Source organism: Petaurus breviceps, unplaced genomic scaffold, assembly GCF_028583685.1.
Source record: "Petaurus breviceps papuanus isolate PSGF00001 unplaced genomic scaffold, PetGlider_PUasm1.0 90808, whole genome shotgun sequence".
Lineage (NCBI taxonomy): Eukaryota > Metazoa > Chordata > Mammalia > Diprotodontia > Petauridae > Petaurus > Petaurus breviceps.
Window position 1 is genome coordinate 4,712,894 of NW_027187349.1, and position 15,452 is coordinate 4,728,345.

The following is a 15,452-nucleotide window of genomic DNA, read 5'->3' on the forward strand; positions in this document are numbered from 1 at the left end:
CTCATTTGGCTATACTACTTGGGGATTTTTCTGACTAACTTCTCCAACATGCCTTCTTGAGGGCAGGGACTGTATTTTTTAAATTTGTATTCTCAGCATGGTGCCTGGCACAAAGTTGATGCTTAAATGTTTATTGATTAAGTTCTCCCTGATTCACGATTGAGCCCCTTCAATGAGAGAAATCACCCTAATTTAGGATGTGTATCTGATACATTTCTCAAACTTTCATCGCTTTAGGTTAGGCCCCAATCAGGAATGACCATTTGCCTGAATGCCAAATAGCTCTGATGTTTATGCTGTCTCAGTTTTTCTAAGGTCTAGTGTTCTTCTATTTGTCTATGCAAATGAGTGGTTAGGGAAAAGGTACTGCTGCAGTCTATACACACAGACTGAGAGAGAGAAAGAGGGGAGAGAGAGAGACAGAGAGAGAGAGAGAGAGAGACAGAGAGAGAGAGAGAGAGAGAGAGACAGAGAGAGAGAGAGAGACAGAGAGAGAGACAGAGAGAGAGACAGAGAGAGACAGAGAGAGAGAGAGACAGAGAGAGAGAGACAGAGAGACAGAGAGAGAGAGAGACAGAGAGAGACAGAGAGACAGAGAGAGACAGAGAGACAGAGACAGAGAGAGAGAGACAGAGAGAGACAGAGAGAGAGACAGAGAGACAGAGAGAGACAGAGACAGAGACAGAGACAGAGAAACTACTTACAGCCTCAAATCCCCTACAAGGTTTGGAATTATTTTATGACACCTGAAAGATCATCAGTCTTATATCTTAAAGTCTCTTGTCCCATATGACCTGAAAATTTCCTAAAGTCTAAAAGAATCCTACCCTTACACCTTCAAAGATGAACTAGAACTTATAGTCATCCTAAGTAGTCTGTAAATAATATTATTTTTAGCAATGTATTAATTAAAAAAAATTCTCTTACAGCAAAACAATTAGAATGCCTCACTATAAAGTGGCTTTACATGTCTTATGATAAATACCAATTTGTTCTTATCATAGCTACTTTGTGAGTTAGGTAGGCTTTTTGAAGGCTGGCCTGGAAACCTAAACACCATCGTTTCTATGTGAAAATGCACTTCAATTTCCAAACAGGCTTTCAAATGAATTTCTTTGGAACATAGACCAACTGTGAATTAGAGATGTTTATAGCTTCCAATTCCCATGATGTGCAGGCAGAAATTGTTTTTTTATATAAAGAAAAAAAGATAGGAAACTTTACCACGCTCTCCCAACCTGCCCCAAACAAAACGAAACACAGGAGATATCTATTCTTAGTTTATATGGATCACAAGATTGAGATCTGGAAGTGATTTGAGAGATCATGTAGGCCAAATTCTTCCTTGTACAGATGAGGAAACTGAGTCACAGAAAGTTTAAGTGCCTTGTCCAAAGTCACAAAACTAGGATCATAGCCAGGACTAAAATGCAAATTCTTGAGTACAAATATGTTGCTTTTTTCATTATATTGTGTGGATTTCTTTCACACACTGACATCTTGTGTGAACTAGGGTAATTTAATTCAGAGCAATTTCTTTTGTCAAAATGTTTCCACAAAATCATATAATTTAAGTTAATAGTTTGAGGATGTGTTTTTTTCTTAAATTGTGAAGGGTACTTTTATTTTTGGCCTTTTGGAGGGCAATTGAGGTTAAGTAAATTTGCCCAAGGTTACACAGCTAGTTTTTTTGTGTGGGTGTTAAGTGTTTGGGGCCAGAACCGAACCCAGGTCCTCCTGACTCCGGGGGCCGATGTTTTACACACTGCGTCACCTAGCCACCCCAATGTGAGGGGTACTTTCAACCACTCCAGAAAAGATAACCCCTTCTATGACCTGGGAAACAGTCTTTGAGAATTGCAGATGTGGCCTTTCCAAACTTTACAAGGTTGACTCCTAGTAACAGGGCATTGTTAGGTGTATACTTGAAGGTTTTTAAACTTGTAGCACCTGGCAGAGCTTGTATTCTTCCAGCATAGCTTTAGAGAACATTAGATCATAAAGTTACAGGACTGTGAAGTATCAAAGTCCATTCTTCTGGCAGCACTATTTCACAACAAGCCCAGTTCGATGACATGAAATTTGGTCCTATTTTTACATTTTTTGAGAAAGATTTCATGACTCACTTTAGAATCCTTGGCAGAAAATTCTTCCTTATGTCTAATCTAAACTCCTAAATCCCCATATTTTTCTTCCAGCAAAATGAAGGTTATTTTCCCATAAAAAAGCTTAACACTTAAAATGAAATATACTTATGTAAAGTTCAGTCTTATAGCACCTATGGAAGACAATGTTAAATAGATATGAGTGCTAGACTGGTAATCTGAAAACCTGAGTTCTATTCCCAGATCTCCCATTTATTACGTAGGTGATCTTGGGTAAAGGACAGTATCTCTGACAGTTCCCTAATCTCTAAAATAGAGATATAATTATCTTGCCAGTTGTTGTGAGGATAAAATGAGATAAGTGAAAGCACTTTCTAAACTGTAGTAGCATACAAATTAAAGTACTGTATTATTACAATGGCTTTACATTTTATTTAGAACACTTCCCTTGAAAATTCACACATAGTTTGAAACATCCATCCACTCCTCTTGCGTGGGCAATAGGTATGAACTAGAGCCATAGCTAGGCTGTCACTATTCTCCATCTAGATATTTCTTCTATCTGTCTCTGGCATCTCTGTTCACGCTATTCTTAACTTAGTATGCCTTCTCACCTGTGGCCGATCTACAGCAATCATTCCTTTGACTAAATTCACCTCAAATCTTATGATTTCTAAGAAAGTTTCTCCGAAAAATTCTACTCTACTCTGAGGATGTCATTACTCTTCCAAAGGCTGGGGGAACAGTAAGTATTAAAAATGGGTCTATAGACTTAAAAGGATATGGAACCACTAAACAAAGTTTGGTTCATGTCCAGTTTTCCAATGGCTTATTTTTACTTCAGTTGCTTTTTGCTATTTTTAAATGGTGATATTCACAATCTAGATAAACTGCCTCTGTAGTGTTTGACAAATGAGTGTGTATTATAAAATGGTTGCTTTTCACATGTCAAGGAATTAAAATAATTAGTGGAAAAAAGCAGTTTCTATGTTCTTTTGGCCTCCTTGTTATGGCAACTATTAAACTTATGCTTAATATTGCTTAAATTTTTGCAGAAAATGGTCAATGTCTTTGGCTTCCCCCACCCTCATTTTCCAATCTTCTGGAAACCCTTTTTTGAACCAGGCAGATTAGATTTTTTTTGCAATTTTTCGGTTTCTTCTCATCTTTAGTTTTTCTTCTAATTTCATGTTGATTTTGAGCTTCGCCTACATAGCTGATATTATGAAGCACACCAACAGCTGATTTTGATATGACTCCCACTTTAGTAATATGGAACTTCCTAGTCATTAAAATATAGTCAGTTTCATTTTTGGAGGGATATTACTTGGTTCTTACCATGCATAGAACCTTTTTATTCTCTTTAGGAGGAAAGTTTTTCCTGATAGAGAGTCGCAGGATTAATGAGTAGATTATAAACACGTTGATTTCTCAAAATCTCTTTGATTTCTCAAACTTAATCCATATTTTCTGAATATTCCTCTATGTCAGCTTTAAGATTTAAGTCACCAAGTATCAAAGTATATGCTGACTTCTTTTGGATGATTTTAGAGAATCTGTGTAGAATTTCTTTTTTAACCACTTGGAATGGATACTGGTACATAAGTTACAATTATCATTATGGTGTTTTTTTTTTCTTTTCCTCATCACGATCACTGCAAGATGACAGGAGAAAATATCCTATGAAATGATATTGTAAGTTGCTTGGGGTGCATGATGAAATCAATGATTTCAACTCCTTTGACTCTCCAAAGAGAGCCTTAGTGCCATTTGTGGGGGGATTGTTTAGTTGCAATTTCCCTTTGTGGTCAACTTCTACTGGAAATCTGCCAATTTATGATTATTAGTGAAAGATCTCATATTCGGAATATTTACAGTTAATTTTTATGAATGATCTAAAAAACCAGATGATTCTTAATACCCTCTGATCCCTTTTGGTGGCCATTTTATCATCATAATTGTGGAAGTGCAAGGGAGCTACAAGGAAACAGAGTAATCTTCAATTTTTCTTCTTTCATGGGTTGCTATGAATAAAAAAATTCCTTCCTTAGTGGCCCACCAACTGGTAACATACTTCTCATTTCTTAGCTTGGCTGGTCCTCAGTAGGGCCCTGATTGTCACTGGGGTCATACTCACTGCCTTTCCAGAATGGCAAAACTTGTCAGAGCTTGTGCTCCAGAGGCATAACATTTGAGAAACCAGGGCTGTCTCCGTAGCACAATGGTGCACGAGAACAGGATTTGATAGAGGAAAGCAAGTTTGTGACTGTTTTTCTATTTAGTCATTCTGTATTTTTTTTGGAGCCAAAAATAAAAACGAATTTGCTTGCTGTGTATATGCACTCATGGATTCCTTGCAATAACTACAAATGTCTCAGCCCACGCTTTGGGAAAAACTGTCTCATTTGATTATATATTGCATTATAATGTCAGATTGCATTACAGTTGCTTTATGCATGTACATCTCTCTCCAACTAGGGAAAAACTCTTGGGGGAAAGGGGCCACATACTTTCTCTATTTTTTCACACTTATAGTGTGTAGTACAATCGTTCACACAAGAGGAGCTCATCTGAAGAATAAAGGGATTGATGGAAGTCAGGGATTTGCAACCATTATATAATTTTGCATCCTAGCTGCTTGCACTGCTTAGAACTTTCCATATGTTTGTGTTCACTGGCAAGGGGACCAGTAAATTTATACATTCTTTGACAAGTGGCTGTGCTGTGCCATAAAAGTAAGCCTGATATACTTTTTGAACAGGTTTGGGGAGGGAGAAAGGCAGGGTGCTAGGATAAGGGAGGTTAGGAGAGTGAGGCAATCTACAAGAATATTGCAATACAGAACCAGAGGACCTGGGCTCCAATCCTTACCTTACCTACTTAATGCCTTTGTTACTTTCACCTCTTGGCTTCAGTTTTCTCCTTTGAAAAATGAGGGGGGTGGACTTAGTGATCTCAACCTCTAAATCTGAGTTTATGATTCTATCCCTATCATATGTACGAGTAATATTGACGGCATTGATGACATTGACCTCCTTTGTTCTCATTTAATAGCTGTTGTTAGTCACAAGAATAAACCACAAAATATGAAGTAGATTTCAATATATTAGGTCATTTGGTATAAAAAGAGAGTCAGAAGAAGGGGTAGTTCTTTGTCCAGTCTCTTTGAGGTTTACATTAGAGTTCAGGCAAGGGAGTAACGACATTTCCCTGAGTGTACTCATGTAGGTAGTAGGTAGTCTCCAACAGAAGGGCAGTTTGAGGTGTATATCACTTATATATTATATCTTAATCATATATTGTGATATATAATTATATATTAATCTAATTTGAGGAACTCAAAACACAAGCTCTGGGTGAACTCCAAATAAGCATTGTTTGGAATCTAAGCATCCCTGGAGCATCTCATATTAGCCTGACCTCTACAGTAAGGTTTTGGGTTAGACAGTTGTCTAGCTATGTAAAGACAAGTTCAAATAATGTTAATAAATAATAAACAATAAAAATATTTTCCCCATGTGACCTTGAGCAAGTCACTTAACCCCAATTGCCCTACCCTCCACCCTCCAAAAAAAGGCAAAAAAATATTTTTCCACAGTGTGCTACTTTTCAGAGTCACTTGTAATACAATTTCATTCAATAAATAGTAAATGAGTAACTTTTTACATATGGTTTAGGAAGTCTAATACTTATCTAAAAGTATCTAAGCCTAACTTGATGTACAGCTTATTCAGTAAATCAATGAACAAGCATTTATTAAGTGCAAACTTTGTTCCAGAAAGTGTGTTTGTTGCTGGGGCAAGACTTCCTGGCCCTCTTAAAGTTTAAAAAAGTTATCTAAACATCATTGGGTGGTTTTATAGCGACAAAGATGAACACATTTTCCATGCTATCCTGAACTTCTTACAACAGTGTTGGCAAAACCTTAATAAAAAAGTGAATTTAATCAGAAAAATTTCCTCTTTCCAATCTCCAGTCCTTGAGTGTTTATGTAGTCTTGAGCATGACATGCATTTCTCTCCATGGCAATAGTTAACTATCTTTAAAGAACAAAACAAAACTGATGTTCATGCTCTTCTCCTAACTTCAAGAAGCCTGTAGAAGAACAAACTGCCAGGTCTCCTGCAGGGATCTGTTTATTTTCTTAGGATTACTAAAGTCCTTTTGGAGCAATAGTTTTACAGCTCTTAGTACTATTTTTCATTTTCAATCACACTCTCCTTTGTACTTCAATGCAACTGATCCTGTTTTATTTTAGGTTTGAATGGTCATTGAAACACTCCAGTAGCTGCTACAATATCTTTAACAGTCATTGAAGGGTGTCCATCAAGAGCTACAGCTTTCACATGTTTCCTTGGAGTAAGGTCCTTTCTCCACTGGGTCTCTGTTGAGCCAGAAATGACCATCACAAACTACATTCTTCAGTTTCTAGTGTTGAAACCAGTAATGGAAGCCACTATATTTGTGTTTGGAGACCTCTGGTGATACAAATATTGAAGTGAGTTTGTTTCCACTGTGAATGAGTTTTCTCTCTACTAGGGCAAAAGTTCTTAACACTTTTTGTCTTTTCCCCCTGTAGCAGTCTGATGGACCCTAAGGATCTGTTTTTAGAATAATGTTTTTAAATACATAAAATAAAATAAGAAGAGAAAGGAAACCAATTATATTGAAAGAGATCTATCTGTCTATCTATCTCTCTATCATCTATCTATTTATCTATCATCCATCCATCCATCCATCCATCTATCTGTCTATCTATCTATCTATCTATCTATCTATCTATCTATCTATCTATCTATCTATCTATCTAATCTATCTATCTATCTAGTTCACAGACCCCTTCTAGGGGGATAAAACAAGATTAAGATCAGAATTACCATCAGAATCTATAGCTTGGTGGAGTGGAGGAACTGCTGGAATAGCAGTTAAAAGACCTACGCTTGAGTTCTGCCTCCATAACTTAGCATCTGTATGACCATGGTCAAATCAGTGAACCTTTCTGGCTCCCCCCCCTTTTTTTTAACCTGTTTAGGCACTGTTTGGACTAGGCAGCTGCAATTCTACCAAATGGTTATACCTGTTTTGCCTACTCATAAAGGCCATTGTGAGGATCAAATAAGATAATGTATGTAGAACTCTTTTGTAATGTGCTATAGAAATATAAGATATTAGATATTGCTTAGTATCTGGAATTTGAATAGTATTGATTTGATTGAAGTGAATGGATCAGAGGATCTGAATTTTAATTCCTGCTACTCACTATGTGACCTTGGGTGATTCACTTCCCTTTTCTAGATTCTTGTTTCCTCACCTGAAAAATGAGGAGTTGGATTAGATAATTAAGATCCTTTCCTATTCTAAAACCTTTGGACCTATTATTACTCAGTGCAGTTTCCAGAGAGGACTGAGAAATCAAAATGGAAATATTCAAGCCACACTTCAGTTCCTTGGCACACTGAAGCAAATTCAGTAGCTTTTTCTTTTCTGTCACAGATGCATCTTAAAAAATAAACAACAGAGAAAAGAACACTCAGCTGGCAAGGAAATGAACCAACAGCAACATGGTATGCATATGGAGGCACAGGTCTGGGGTAAGGGGATTAGAAGAATGGAAAGAAAATGGGGAAGGGGAGGAGAATATTCTGTTGTTATTTGCTGAAAGCATCTGTTCTTGAAATAGACTCATGCTGGTGACACACACACAAAAATGGAAGTTATCACGCCAATTATGAGAAGCCAGAGAAATGAAGCCTTTAAATGACTGGTATCTAGGTTAATGTTATCTGACTTGTCTGGGTAATGCATGTTGGAGGAAGGGTGAGAATAATGTCCTTTTGAGCAACTGTTTTCAATAAACATAAGGTCAAATAAAAAGTTATACAGAGGGTGCTTGCTTCAGCAGCACATGTACCAAAATTGGAATGATACAGAGAAGATTAGCATGGCCCTTGCACAAGGATGACACACAAATTCGTGATAAAAAAATAAAAGTTATACAAAAGGAAAGGAAAGATCATTTCATTAAGTTTTTTTCTCCTCAGATAACAATTGATAAATCAGGCATGCTGGATATGAATACCTAGTGTGGACTCTGCATTCATTTGTCTTTATCATGACAGTGTCATTTTAAATTATCTCTATATAACCATGTAGTCACCTCCTTCTATGTAGAATTTGGCTTATAGGTAGTTGGTTATCATAATTTTGCCTGGTTAATCAGGGACAATAATGAAATTTATCTGTAGAGCAGGATATAATTTATTTTATATAGAGATCCTTGCATTTGCTAAATGCTTGTCTAGATAGATCTCCTCCCAAAACAGCTGTTTTAAAATTAGATTACATGTGGGATTTCAATAGAGGAGACACTCCTCATTAAAGATTCACCGTTCTTGATTACAAATATTTCCTAGGCCAATGTACATTTCTTCCTTCCCTACTCATGACTTTGTTTTTATTGATATGGAGGAAGGTCTGGTGGATGACATGTTTAATTTCCATTACTCTCCATTCATGTATTTGGCACCCCAGCCAAAGCTAGAAGGAATGCTGCTATTCATGCATATAGATCAAATTCCTATTTTCCTCTTGGCTACACCAATTTCTTTTCTCTTCATTTATTATGGATATGCTTGTACTTTTCTGATGGGCAGATCTGTAGATAGTATTAAACTGCCTGTACATCAAAAATGGTGGAAAAAACCATAATTCCATAAAAATATGAATATTTAATTTTTCATTCCTCTTTACTGTTCTTGAAAATGATATGCATGATATTCTGTTATCTTTAACATTAGCCTGAGCAACAAGATGGTTGGAGACCATTGAAGAGAATATACTTGGACTAATATGTTTCCTATGAGAGCCATAATAATTGTCCAATCTAACGACCTTTTCTCAGTGCCTATGCTTTTTGAGCTCTATGCAGCCTCTGACACTGTCAATAACCCTCTTCTGCATAATACCGCCATTCTAGATTTTTGAGATACCAGACTCCTTTGTTGGATTATTATACAGGTTATACGACTAATCATGGATGCCCCTCATGGTTCTGTCTTGGGCTCTCTTCTCTTCTTTCATTATATTATTCCCCTTGGTGATCTCATTAATTCCTATGAGTTTAATTATCTTCTCTATGGAGCTGATTCCCAAATCTCTATATCTAGCCCTAAGCTCTCTCCTGGGCTCCATTTTCATTCATATCACCAACTGCTTCTTAGACTTTTCAAACTGGATATTCTATGGATATCTCAAGTTCAACACCTTCATGGTGTGGGTCTCATCCCATTATACCTAGACTACTGCAACAGCCATTTGGTTGGTTTCCCCACCTCAAATTTCTCTCCACTTTAGATGTTCCCCTCAGCTGCTCAAGTGACCTTCCGAAAGTTCAAGTCTGACCATGTCACCTCCCTGCTCAATTAATCCCAGAGGTTCCCTGTTCTATCTAGGATCAATCCTCACTTTTAAAGTCCAGCACAGACTGACTCCTCACTCCTTTTCCAGGCTTCTTAGACTTTACTTCCTTCCATGTACTCTAAGCTCCAGTTACACTGTCCTTGCTTTTGCTCACATAGGACACTCTATCACCCCATTCTGTCTCTACACTAGCTCTGTCCCATTCCTGGAGTGTTCTTCCTCATCTCTGCTTCCTTGTTTCCTGTGAAATATAGTAAAAATCTTACTGAATGTAGGAAATCTTTCTGGTTCAACCTTTCTGATTCCTCTTCCTTCTTTTACTTACTTTGAAGGTTTCTTCCATGACAATTGTGATGGCTGATCAATGTTCCTTTGTGGACCTTCAGAATGGTGTATGACTTTTGCTCTGCAACATTTTAATATTTACAGTGTCCCATTCTGCCTCAGACAATACTTCTCACTTTGGAGGACTTCAGTTGACCCTTTATTTGAACATAGAAGGACTGATTAGGGACCAAGAAAATAATTGTCAATTGTGGGAAACAGAGAGATGACTAGGAATTTTTTAAACCTGGAATAAAAACCCTTGTTGGGGATAAGAGAGCAGTGTTGCTGTTGTTCAATTATATCCAACTCTTCATGACCCAACTTGGGGTTTTCTTGGCAAAGATACTGGAATGGTTTGCCATTTCTTCTCCAACTCATTTTACAGATATGGAAACTGAGATAAACAGGGTTAAGTGACTTGCCCAGAGTCACACAGCTAGTACGTATCTAAGACCAGATTTGATCTCAGGTCTTCCTGACTCCAGGCCTGGCATTGTTCTACCTAGCTGCCCTCTTCCACAAAGGATCTATCCAAAATGCTAGTACCCTTCAAGTCCTTTCATATTTCATAGAATCATAGATTTTAAAATGGAAGGAACGTTCCCAACTCCCAATGCCTTTCCTCTGAGATTTAGCTCCCATCTACACTACATAGATACTGTATGCATATTTTGAATACTGCCTCCGCTCCATTAAAATGTGACCAACTTGAAAGCACAAGGAGAAGCTGGACAAGATGACCTCTCAAACCTTTGGACCTATTTTTTCTCATGCAGTTTTCAGGGAGGACTGAGAAATCAAAATGGAAATATTGAAGTCATCCTTTAGTTACTTGGCATATCAGAGCTAATTCAGTTTTTGCCTTTCTCTGTATCCTTCGTTTAGACAGTGCCAAATACACAGTAAATGTCAACTGAATGTTTGTTCCTTGCTTATTCATGTTAATAATTCTAGCATTATAGATTTTGAACTAGAAGTTATCTGAGAGGCCACTGAGTTCAACAGCTGCATTTAATGGTTCAGAAAATGGAGGCAGATTAGGACCCAATTTTTTCTGGCTTTTTGGCCAGTTCCCTGCGCACTTCATACCATGCTGTTCAACTCTTCACAAAGAGAAGAAACATGGTTCCTTTGTACAAGGCTGTGGTAATTCCTGAACAGGTGGTAAATACATGTGCACTGGATTATACTCAATGGTGGAAAAATATTTTAAATTAATTCATTAATTGGTTATTGGTAAGAATAACAATGCCATATTTACATAATATCTTTTATAAAATTTTGAAACTCCAGAGCTTATCTAATAACTTGATCTAGGTTTATAAAGTTAAATTTTTTTTTCCTTCTTTCCTCGAGAACCATTGCTAAGCATAGGATAAATGGAGCTTTGTCTCCGATTGCAAACATTGAGTGGAGTGGAGGTGAGGATGATATGCTGCCTCCTCAAAGTCATCCTCATATGGTCCCAAACTATGCTGTGGTGCCAAGTGATACAACTACCTCTGAGCAACTATACCCTCTGCATTATTCCTTAATGAGGATGAGGGTCAGGCTACCTTTCTCCCTCCTGACCACTGTACATGGGTCACTGCTATCTTTTAGGCGGGTAGGTGGTGCAGTAGACAGAATGTTGTACCTGAATTCAGGGAAGATTATTCTTTTTGAGTTCAAATCTGGCTTCAGACATTTACTAGCTGTGTGACCCTGGGCAAGTCACTTAACCCTTCAGTTTTTTCATCTATAAAATGAACTGGAGAAGGAAATGGCAAACCATTCCAGTATCTTTGCCAAGAAAACCTCAAGTGGGGTCATAAAGAGTTGGATATAATTGAACAACAACAACAATACTGCTATTTTATCCCCAACAAGGATTTTTACTCCAGGTTAAAAAAATTCTCAATCATCTCTCTGTTTCTCACAATATAGTTATTTTCTTGGTCCCTAATCAGTCCTTCTATGTTCAAATAAAGGACCAACTGAAGTCCTACAAAGTGAGAAGGACTATCTGAGGCATAATCGGACATTGCAAATGTTAAGATGATGCAAAACAAAAGTCAAGCACCATTTTGAAGGTCTATATAGGAGCACTGATCAGCCACCACAAGTGTCACCATCAAATATGAAGGGCAATGTGCCAATGTTTCCATAAACTTGCTTGCATCAAGGACTGTATTCTTTTTTATAAGGTACACAGGTCAGATGATGTACTATGAACTTGGGGTTAATTGCTCTGATAAAAAGAGAGAATAGAAAAAAAGGCACATGAAGGACAAATAGAAAATAAGCTTTTTTTTTGCAGTGAAAAAATAGATACTCAGAAAAGCAATAATAAAAATAGATGGATGGTTATTATATCAGGTAAATGTTCTATACCATACTGTTGGTAGGTAGATTTTGGAAAACAGCCAATGTACATATTACCACCCTGTGTGCTAGAAATGAAGAGAGTTCCCTCTGCTGGACATTTTTTTTGGAGTGTTTTGTTGCTATACAACCAGTGAACCAATTGTTTTTTTTAAAGAGGTAGGACTCTATACTGGAAATTTTCTTTTTGTTCAAAGGAAGACTCCTTAGATAGTTATATTCTTTTTTTTTTCTTTTAAGCAATCAGGGTTAAGTAACTTGCTCAAGGTTACACGGCCAATTATTTCAGGGTGTGGTGCTAAGTATCTGAGCCCAGATTTGATTCCCAGGTCATCCCAACACTAGAGCCGGTGCTCTTACTTGCTGATCCACCTGGCCTCCCCATGATGGTTATATTCTTAAATGCAAATGGGCATTCTTTTGTTTTCATAACTTCAGGGTCAGAGCATGGAAGTTAACTGCTCAGAACCCTAAAAAAAAGTTATTACTGCATTTCTTACAGAACAGTGAAGAAGGAAGGTCAAGCCTCAGCTCCTAAGAAAGAGAGAAAGGAGACTCTTGACATAATGTAGTAACTCTCCAGGGATAATGCAGAGAAAAAAGGCAGACCTTGTCCTATGCCATGTAGCATATGTGAAAGGAAGACAGAGAAAGCCAGGAACTCCTCAGAACAATGACTCATTATATTTAGGCTCCACAACAGATGCAAGTTTCCTAACAACTGGCCAAGCTCCAAGAACCAGGAAGAAATAATGAGGACATAGCAGGGGGGAGGCTGGGAGGAGGAAGGAACAACAATAACAAAAAAAAACCCCTTCTTCACCAAGATGATTGTTTAGTAAGTGAGGGCCATGAGAAAAGTGCTTGGGAATCACAAAATAAAGAAATGTCAGCTGAGTACAATTGCCAGTAAGTACGAAAGCAAAAAGCAGGCATAAATGCAAGTGTGTGATCACCCAAAGCTATGTTTATACCCCTACAGCAAGTGTGGCTATAATTATCTGTGTACCATTAACTGTGTAGAAGGTGGCTATCAAGGGACCCGTCAAAGTTACCACCTGAAGTTAAATGTTTTCCCTTTGTGATGATAAACCATCACCTCCTAGAGCATTGAGCCTGCCCAGATAAAAACTAGTTTGTAGACAGTAGCTAAAATTGTCCTTTTGGTTGGACCATTGTGGGGAAAAAAATGAAGTCTTAGTCATCTTGGTTCATGTCTGCATGGTACTTTCTGTTATCTCAAAAAGAGACACCGATAAAGGTAAACATTCCTCTAGAGTAACAACACAAAATGGGGTAATAGTTACTCCTATTGGAAAGAAAAGGGAGAAAAACCGTATCAGTGGTTTAGTGGAAAGAACATTGGTCCCAGAGTCAGAAGATCTGAGTTCAAGTGTGAGATATGACACTTAACAAGTTGTGTGATCCTGAACAACTAACTTGACCTCTCCATGCCTCAGTTTCCTCATCTGTAAAAAGGGGGAAAAGGATACTTGCTTTGCTTGTCTGAGAGTGGTTGAGGTAGAAATGCCATGTAAATCTTAAAGCACTTTAAAAATGTGAATAACTATTTAAAGAGAAAGGGATAGCATAAGGGAAAGTTGTGACTGGTGTAATGGTTATTTTGATGAACCCTCATGGGCAGGGAATACCTCTCTACATAAACAGTTTAGCCCAGAGGTGTCAAACTTGGGGCCTGCAGACCTCATCCTGAGCATTGCCCAAACCAGAGAAAAATGAAATCGGTAAATGTTTAGCAAAGTAAATAAAAATACATTAGAACATAAATGATGTTAATTTGTGGTTTTCACAGTTAATATATGGACTTCAGGGATTCTTAGATATAGCTTAATGACTTCTTTTTTAATTGGGCTTGACACCACTGGTTTAGACTTTTACTAAATATGATGGGGTGTGTAGGGTTAGCTCATTTTGGTAGCTAAGAAGTCTCTTGAAATAAGTGGAGGGAATTGTGCTTGTCCTGGGGGCTCTAAGATGGACCGTCTGTGCAGAAGGTTGACTGGCTGGTATGACTGTTAACAGCTCTGATGCGAACAGAGATGTGGCTTCCTCAAAATGGCTGTCACAATGGAAAAAGAGATGGACTGGCTATATGGTGAAAGTTATGCATAACACAGGTAGCCAAATTTCTCTCCTACTGAGCTCATCAGGCAGTGTGGTGGAGGGGAAAGAACAACAGATTTTGAATGAGAGAACCTGAGTTCAAATGCTGGCTGTTCTATTTACTACCTGTATGGCCTCTGGCAAATCTCTTCGTTTCTCTGAATCTTGGTTTCCTGAGCTTCAAAGTAAAGGGTTTGGACTAGCTTACACTGAAATTTCCTTCCATCTTCATATCCATGATTCTGTGAAATGTGAAAAGACTTGGAGGAAGGTTGCCAGCATTTTGGGTGGATCCTTTGTGGAAGTGGGCAGCGAGGTTGCACAGTGCTGGGCCTGGAGTCAGGAAGACCAGAGTCCAAATATGGCCTCAGACACTTCTCAGCTGTGTGACCCTGGTCAAATGACATAACCTTCTTTAACTCAGTTTCTTCATCTGTCAAATGAGTTGGAGAAGAAAATGGCAAACCATTCCAGTATCTTTGCCAAGAAAACTCCAAATGGACTCCAAAGAGTTGGGCACATCCGAAACAATTGAACAACAACAGAATTTGTAGAGGGGCTATGGAAGAACATGGGTTATATTGGGTGAGAAGGTTTAGGTAGGTTAGTGGAGAGAGGTAGGGAGGCAACCAGTTTGAGAGAAACAGGACTTTGCCTCTGCATCTGTGCCTTGGGGGAACAGCATCTTTTGTCCCAGCCTTTCCTCTCTATGGCAGTTCCTATCCCTGTACTGTCTCCTATTCCTCCATAAACCATTAAGGCCACGTGTCAGAGTTTCTTTCCCTAACCAAGCATCCTGTTGCCATTGCTTATCCCTTTCTTAGGCTATCTTCTTCTATAATCTCGGCACCCGACTTATTCCCTACCTTACCTCCATCTCAATTTTTTTTTTGGTCCAATTAAGAAAAAATGTGAAATAAATCTATAGTTTAAGAGGAGCCTCTTTTTGTATCCCCAGAGTTTATCACAGTATTTGGCACATAATAGGCACTTAATGATGTTTATTGATTTAGTACCCACACTGAAAACATCACAGATTCAATGAACTGCCAAAATAGTATGTGTGTGTATGTCACACACACATATATGTATACATGTACATATATGTATGTA

At 38.0% G+C, this 15,452-nt stretch overlaps 1 protein-coding gene and 1 non-coding gene across 3 annotated transcripts in view; one reads left to right on the forward strand and one right to left on the reverse strand.

Moving 5' to 3' along the window:
- The window catches only part of PRKN (parkin RBR E3 ubiquitin protein ligase), a 1,996,139-nt gene that overhangs the window by 118,436 nt on the left and 1,862,251 nt on the right, over positions 1–15,452 (reverse strand). The gene's annotated exons all lie outside the window — the stretch shown is intronic.
- On the forward strand, positions 7,992–8,098 carry LOC138147956 (U6 spliceosomal RNA). The gene has a single exon (XR_011164946.1). It is a non-coding gene; the product is annotated as a U6 spliceosomal RNA (small nuclear RNA).